The sequence below is a fragment of the Ostrea edulis genome, chromosome 4 (genome assembly GCF_947568905.1).
Source record: "Ostrea edulis chromosome 4, xbOstEdul1.1, whole genome shotgun sequence".
Classification (NCBI taxonomy): Eukaryota; Metazoa; Mollusca; class Bivalvia; order Ostreida; family Ostreidae; genus Ostrea; species Ostrea edulis.
In genome coordinates, this window is record NC_079167.1 from 73496413 (window position 1) to 73504799 (window position 8387).

At 35.6% G+C, this 8387-nt stretch overlaps 1 long non-coding RNA gene across 1 annotated transcript; it reads left to right on the top strand.

Annotated features, from left to right (window-relative positions):
- Window positions 1–614: 614 nt before the first annotated feature.
- On the top strand, window positions 615–6705 carry LOC125672369 (uncharacterized). The gene is made up of 4 exons (XR_007368952.2): window positions 615–752; window positions 5424–5528; window positions 5873–5903; window positions 6029–6705. It is a non-coding gene; the product is annotated as an uncharacterized LOC125672369 (long non-coding RNA).
- The last annotated feature ends 1682 nt before the right edge of the window (window positions 6706–8387 follow it).

An 8387-nucleotide genomic window follows, 5' to 3' on the forward strand; every position in this document is an offset into this window, starting at 1 on the left:
TTGGTTTTATCATATATTTGAATAACTTAATTTTTTCGATCTTTCATGCAACACCTGTAGGGAAATTAACATGAGACGTGCAACACCTTCTTTTTGGGAGAAATAAAATAAGTCCAAATGACGCATGCGAGTCATTTTCTGTATATAATAAGAATTTTATGTATTTATATTCATTAGATTTTAAGTTTAAAACAATTATAATTTTCAAATCACGTCCCAGAATTTTTGCTTTCTGGACAAAAATTCAATCTGCTAAATAAGTTGGTTCCTAGTGTAATTTTTAATGAACACATTATCATTTCAAAGTTGATGCATATCGTTCATTTTTTTTTTACAAAACATATTACAGAGGAGTAAGATAATTTGGGGCGAGAGGGAAAAAAATCACCAAAATGATCTTTACAACTGTATCTCTTTAATTCTGTTTGCTTTATAGGAATTGTGAGATTGATCACTGTTCATTATCTTCACTTGTTTACAAAACTGCAATATTACAAGTCATCGTCCCTTCTGGAATGTGATGAGTAACTCGTTTTACCTGTACTGACAGCATTTCATTTTCTAAAGTAATTGTAGATTTAAGAATTCTTCTAAGTATAAACATTGAAAACGTTGGGTTTTTTTTGTCGTCATTGTTATTTTTCAGACAGAGAGATGAGACTGTACGTTGTGGTAACGCTGTCGGTTTGCTTACTAATGTCGGGACAAGGTGATACCCTGAGGTATAACAACATGACGATCCACACCAAAAGGTACACGTACTAAACATAAACTGTGATGTTCATTTCTGTGCTGTCCCATTAGAGATTTGTTTGATGTCGCCATCATTAGGTGAAATGTCACCAATTTCAGGGGCGGATCCAGGAATTGCGGTTACGGTGGGCGCCACTTTATGAGGTAGGGGGTCTGGGGGCGGCCTTGAGGTGGGGGCCCAGGGGGCGAAACCCCCGGAAGCTCCTGGATTTTAAAGATTTTATAGGGCTTGAAATATGTCTCCTATTTAAGCCATTTGTACTATTTTCTATCATTTCTAATAAGGTGAAAGTAGTAAAATGACACAAATTTTAAGGGTTTTGGGGGAAAATTAAGCTCTCCCAATAAAGTAATTCAAGAAATCAAAAGATTTTGTCATTTATTTCTCCGGGAGTGGAAGAAATTATTGCTTCTTTTATTGTTTAGTACATTTATCTAAACAAGATACCACGATTTACCATAAATTTGAAAATTTTAGGGGGGGGGGGCGGTTGCGGCCCCCCTTAAATCCGCCACTGAATTTTGTTCTATGCATGACGCTTACGGCCGTGACGGTTCGTTATGGTGCTAATAAGTTTACCGTGACCTCTGTTCTGAAGGTCATATCTTAAAGGGGTTTTGCTAAAACGCGGAACGAAAAACGGAACGGAAAATATTTTACGCAATTATGTTATGAGGAGGTCAACATTTTGTAAAATCAAATGTCTTAGGGAAGCAGAAATTACAGAGAGAACAGGAAGTCATCAAAATCCACCATTTCATATGAATATCTCATACTAATACATTATTACGAATTTAGAAACGGTGGATTTTGTGGATGAATGTTCAATGTACCAACAGGCGCTTGGTTAATGTTTGGCATAGTAAGTTTTGCAAGCGTCTGTTGGAACCATCCTTTTCCCCGGTTTTACCCCCCCCTCCCCGATTGTGACAGTATGTTGTTTCACAAATGAAGACAAAATAAGATGAACATACTGAAAAAGACTTGAATTATAATTGAACACCTTTCAGGCTGCTTCCTTAAGAAAAGATTTTATGATCCTACCCAATGAATAAAAGGTACCCCCACCCCCCGAAAACAACATTGTAAAAGATAAAATAATTTTTAAAAACAATTTTCCCCAAACATAGCCTAGTTAAATCGAACGTGCTTTATACGAATCGATATGTTTAAGATAACTGAAGTTGAATTTGAATTTAGTTTTACACCTAGTACAATAAACATTTATGTATCACATCATATTTCAAAGCCAACGAGTTCGGTGTTGAAAAAATATTTGCCTCATTTGGGATGAATCTATGTGAAAGTTCGTACATTTACGGATTAGTATGGAAAATAAAGAGATACAGCGGGAAAGAAAGATTGAAACAGAATCAATTGATGTAAACTAGGGTGAAGTTTCAATCTAATTAAAATCAGACTTCTTATATCCGCGCTGTATACTCTGCGATTGTGAGCGTATTTTAGGATATGATTTTAATTAGATTGGGTGAAGTTTACGACCCATAGTAAGAGGAATCAACATATTTATTTCATAATATATGAAAAAGCTAAAAGGCTAACACGGAATTTATGCTGGAATGGAATTAAAAGTCATGTCTCTATCAATCTAAATGTTAAAATATACAAGTATTTAGTTTAGAAATGAGTGATCCCCCGATTTTGTTTGCGTTATCCTATCTACATTAATCATTCTAATTTTTAAATTCCGTTCCGTTCCGTCTTCCGTGTCGTTTTCCGTTCCGCATTTTTGGAACACCCATCTGAAAGACCTGTGACTTTCACTTCCATTGCAAGGTGCATGGCGAAGGAACAGTTATTATCTCTATGTTACACGTGTTTAACGGGGATTCGGGTTCGGAAATCGAGCCCGGGCATCCCTGTTACGGAATAAGCGACCCAATATTCTTTAAGCTTCCCATTCAATATTCAATACGCGCTAATCTGAAAAAGATACATCGATAATGAATCATTGGCACGTCTATATAATTACATTCGATATTTTGTTCTTTGCCTTGGTATTGATTGATTGATTAATTGATTGTCTGTTTTACGTCCCGTCGAAAATTTTTCACTCATATTGAGACGTCAACAACTGTAGGTGAAGTACCACAAATTTAGACCTACGCGTTACAGTAAGGGTTCTTTATCGTGCCAACACCTGCCGCGACACATGACCCCCGTTTTTAATGTCATGTCCGAAAGACCCGTGATTCTCACTTCTATCTGTCGAACGTTTGGCGAAGGAGCAATCACCACCTATGTTTAAATCTTAGGTTAGACGCTGCCATGGCATGAGCGGGGCTCGAACTCACGACCTACTGGTCACAAAGCGAACGCCCAATGAACTACCGCGATATGTTTTTTTAGTGCGACCGTTGAGGCGAGCGAAGATCCTAAATATCTTTCAACATAACTTTAGACATATACCCCGCTATTCATTTAACGCGAGAAATATAACGCAGTCAATGAAAAACAACCCGTAGTGTCGTCATATTAGCTGCTAGTATGCTTTTATTTCTTTCAAACCAACAACAGCAAAACGCACGAAGGTATGAAAAAGCTTGTTTGGAAATTAAAAACGTTTGTGGTACTTTTAATATATTTTTATTTACGTGGTTGTCAATGAAGTATATACCAATCGTAACTACTCGGCTAATTCCGTAACCGCAAATAAACCTCGTATGTAGATCCGCATCAGGGAACCGTTTTACAAAACAACTTACAACAAAGTCGCAAGTCATAAATTGTATTACATTTATAAGTTTAAATGAATAAATTAAAACGTTTCTGAAACCAAATACTGAGCATTTATTTTTTCACTATTTTAAATTGGAGTGAATGAACTTACAATAAACGAGAAAATTTCAGTTGCAAAGTTGGTCGTAAGTTCCTATGTGAAACGCACCCCATAGTCAGTTGCTATGTTTACACAAATGTAACTATGACGTCACAGTCGCACGATACAATATGAAACGCGAGCTTTCCAATGCAAGATATCTTATATAGCTAATTAAAGGTATACTACCACTATCAATTTCCACTTATATGTTTATGTATTAGATTAAAGATGTTAATGATACCGAACTGAATCTGCGGTGAAAATCTAAATTATACAGGGATTCGGTTCAATCCTTTTGATTTCATCCGCATGCGCGCTTCCGGTGAAGAAATACATCGAATTCGTGCAATCTTAACGCGGGTCCATGTCCGAGTCTTCTTTCCGGTTACGGAAAATGGCCAGTGTGATCCGATCCGATTGTGAAGTATACCACAACATGACCCCAAACATGTAGCACTAATCCCACTAATTTTTCAGCTGATGAAGAGCAAATCACGAGACTCAAATATGTAACCATCGGAGCTAGCCCGTCCCCTCGCTCGCTATCAATACTAATGCAGTGTTTCGTTCATTAAAGGTGACAGGTGTCACTAAAGATATGTGTCGTTTTATATATAAAATTATACATAAGAAAAAAATTCAATCAAAGCTAAGCGTAAATTGTCTTAAATAAAATTCAAAGAATTATAACACGAGCTCAAAAGAACTCCGTAAATCGAAAATCCACGTGACCACCTGTCTGCGGTGTTCATTTGAGTGTTCTCACTTTACGTAACATGATTGTCAATGCGTATATTCTTTAAATTTTCAAAAATACTGGTGACCGTCATATCCCACTAACAAAACCGTAAAATTAATATAAAGACAAGAGGCCCATAGGCCTAATCGCTCACATGAGTATTAGTTAAAAGTATCACTACTCCCATGGGCTACGGAATGTAGAGAAAAATTCCTGTTCTGAAAATCTAAGCTAAATATAATATTCAGCAAAAGTATAAAACAAGATGTGTTCTCAGAACTTAAATTCCCTAGAAAGTGCTTAAATACTGATGAAAGGCTTTACATAATATAATACATATAACATGAATTTAACACGATATACTAATTTGGACCCGTCCTAGAGTCAAAACCCTGGAGTTGCGATATTCACAATTTTGGTACAACCTTTTCTGCTTTTCTTCTAAATAAGCATTTAGTTTTCAGACTGTGTCAGAAAACGTCAAGTCTTCCAACTCATAAAGACAATATTCACTATCATGATATTGTCTCCATGCTGGAATCAAATTCGTACCCCCTAGGATCATGAAATTTACAATTTTGGTTAAGGACTATTCACTCTTACTAAATATCTATTTAGGTTCAAGAGCATTAAAGAGGATATTATCTAAATGTTATGCATACAAAGTTTGACCCCGCCTTGGAGTCAGACTCCTACCCGGGGATCATGAAGTTTACAATTTTGGTAGAGGACTTCCTGCTCTACATCACTATGCATTTAGATTTTCTTGCGCATGTGCCGTTGTAGAAAAAATGTCTGAAAATTGATTAATTTGGGCAGCTTTTACCTCGCAGGGGTGCAGGAGTCCTGAAATTTACGATCTATATCCCATAGATGCTTTAAATTAATTGGAATGGTAGTTATCAAGAATAAGTTAAAAATGTTCAATTGTTAACGATCGACGACGGATGCAGACCAATTGCAAATACCACTATTTGTAATAAGTTTAAAAAGCTGTTTGAATATACATTGTACTCTTAATTAAACAGTAGTTGTTTTGTATATAATAATGAAAATAATGATGTAAAAGTTTATTTCCTATGTTTAAGCCGAATGATAAGATCCATACAAGGCGAGCTGGAGCTGATGAATGCCCGGGCTTTGCTGGCTTTATTGAAAGACCGCGTGGGACATGGATATAATGCATCTTATTAGTAAGTCCCCCTCCCCCAAGATTTTAATAGAAGTAAAGTTAATCTGGAGGTACAGGGAAATATGGGATAATGGAAAGCATAGTCACGCCCCTAAATCTTTATTTTTTAGTGCTTTACAATTAATACATCGATATCTAGTGTTCTGATGATAATTTTATACGGCCCCAGGGAATGATGAACTGGACAGAAAGTACACCACCAAGGTGTTTGTGTTTGTCAGTATCATTTGACTAAGTCGCATAATTCTCAGTTTCACCTGTGCAGGTATTTACCGTTCATGCAAACATTTTTAACTTCTCCGTTTTGACAGCGATTGAACGTACTTTAACATCTTTATATTTCAGTGGAAAATAGTTCTAAATTTTCTGTTGATAAGTAAGTATAGCTTTCAAAATAAATGTTACAAAATATAATACAGATTAAAACGTTTTAGACTTTCATTGCTAATTAGAAAGAATTTATTTAATTGTACATTTTAATATTTGCATACTGTTTTACAGGTGCGGAGAGACAGCCACTACAACTTGGAATTAAAGTGGGGAAAATGAAATTGTAAATATCTCTCTGTTTTAAATGGTCCGTGATTTTGAACTCTCGGAACGTAGGGTTTTATTACAATTGTTGCAACCTCCAAGACACTGTCACTGTGCTTCATTTAGCGTGCTTAAAATTTAGCGCAATCATCGATAATGTGCTGTTTGCGCTAACCGTGAATGAGCGCTTCTGTGGTTTACATTGATTAATAGTAAATATCATTTTTGATTTAGACGGTTCACAATTCTTAACTCTCAGAACATAGAGTATTATAATTGTTGCAACCTTTAAGACACTGCAATTGTGCTTAATCTAGCGTGCTTCAATTCTAGCGCAATCATCGATACATGTAATGTGCTGTTTAGGGTAATCATGAATTAGCGCTTCTGTAATTTTACTTGAATTTTCATTATATAGCAGTGGCGGATCTAGAGGGTGTAGGGGGATGCAACTCCCTCCTTTGGATGAATGGTTTTTTTTAAAAAGACTTATTTTTGCCATCTTGGAGTCTTCAACACCCCCATCCCCACTTTCCTGGGCGGAAAAGGTACAAACTTTGGGTCGCAATTCACCCACCCCCTTTGAAATGTTTTTGGATCCGCCACTGTATTGCATATTGAATTGATAATCTGTACTAAAATTGTGTTTGAGAAGGAAAAAAAAATCGTACATTACAATGTTTCTTTGCTTGTATATGTATGTCGTATTACATTCGACTTAAGATACTTTTCACTGACGTTGTGACGTCACAAGCAGTAGATGAAGTGCCACAAATTCAGACATGCGCACGGCGTTTCAGCCTACATGCCGTCGTAAGATTTCTTTATCTTGCTAACTCCTGCTGCTACATGGAACCTCGAATTTTGCCGAGTGTTTGACGATCATTCATTCATTTTATTCGCTTACACCACACTGGAAGTGGTACATGAGGTTCAGTACAGAAATATCATGTATCAATACAAGAAACGTTAGAGGAATGTGTATAGGTACATGTATGCAAATAAACATAGTGAAATATGTACATAAATATATATTTAAAAAATGAAGTCGTGTATTAAGGAGAACATACTAATTCGTATAATTTACCTTTCTAATAAACATGCACAGGTTTTTAATATTACTCGTTGGCATAATTTCATAAAATTTCATTATATTTGGTCTCGTATAATATTTTCCGTGTAGATATTCTTTTCTTATACCGGATAAAGCACTGCACTCGAATACAAAATGGTATTCATCTGCAATTTTTGTTTCATTACATAAAATAGATAATCTTTCCTTATATGGTATACTTAACCATCGGTCAGTCTCTACTGGGAGGCGATGGTTCGTGGTACGAAGTTTCAAAAGGATGCTGCTGAGTTTCTCGGGTAGATTTTTAAGATAAGTTTTCAGACCAAAACTTGTTTTAAAAATCCTGTATATTGTACCATTGAAAGAGATAAAAACATCACTTGACAAAAAGTGGACAAATTGATCCTTAAGGCTTTGTTTTACAGCGTTTGTTATCCATTTTTCATTCACAATAACTTGTTCATACCATATATTAGAGAGTCCACATATGTTTAAAATTCTCTGAATACATTCAAACCATGGGTTTTTAATTGTGTCATTATGGTACTATGTATATAAATGTTTGTAAGGAATATTTGCTATCTTACATTCAAACCCTGGGTTTTTAATTGTGTCATTACGGTACTATGTATATAAATGTTGGTAAGGAATATTTGCTATCTTGTTTTCATGACTCGAGCAGTCACTATACGAAGCTAGGGAGCGAACGAGGTTCGAACCCACAACCAACCGATCAGGATGCACACGCTCCAACCACCGAACCAACGCGACCAGTATGCACTTGTAGATCAAACAAAAAGAACTAGAAAGATATTGTATTCTGCATGGTGAAAATAACCATTTAAAATTATCATAACTATTGTACATTACATTAATTTTACGACAAAAAACATATCTTATACAATGTTGAAAGCAATGATTGATAATAAACATGACTCAAATGCATAGTACATGATGTCCATTTAACATCTAGGAAGAAAGAGGTTCCCAATGACTTCCGCGGATTTAAAAAAAAATACAGTCATTCAAAAATTGAGTGTCTTGTATTTTCATGCAATCTTACTTGATTTTTATTTTGAAAAATAACATGTCATCCCGTTCAGGCTAGATGTCATGTTTAGTGTAGAAGTTGACATTGGTATTGTGTTTATTAATGTATTTTGAATTAGAGAGAAATTAAATGTCTTACTTGAAGGGGTTATGACTGATGAGAGAAGTCGATATTCACACAACAAATCCCCCCCCCCCTTT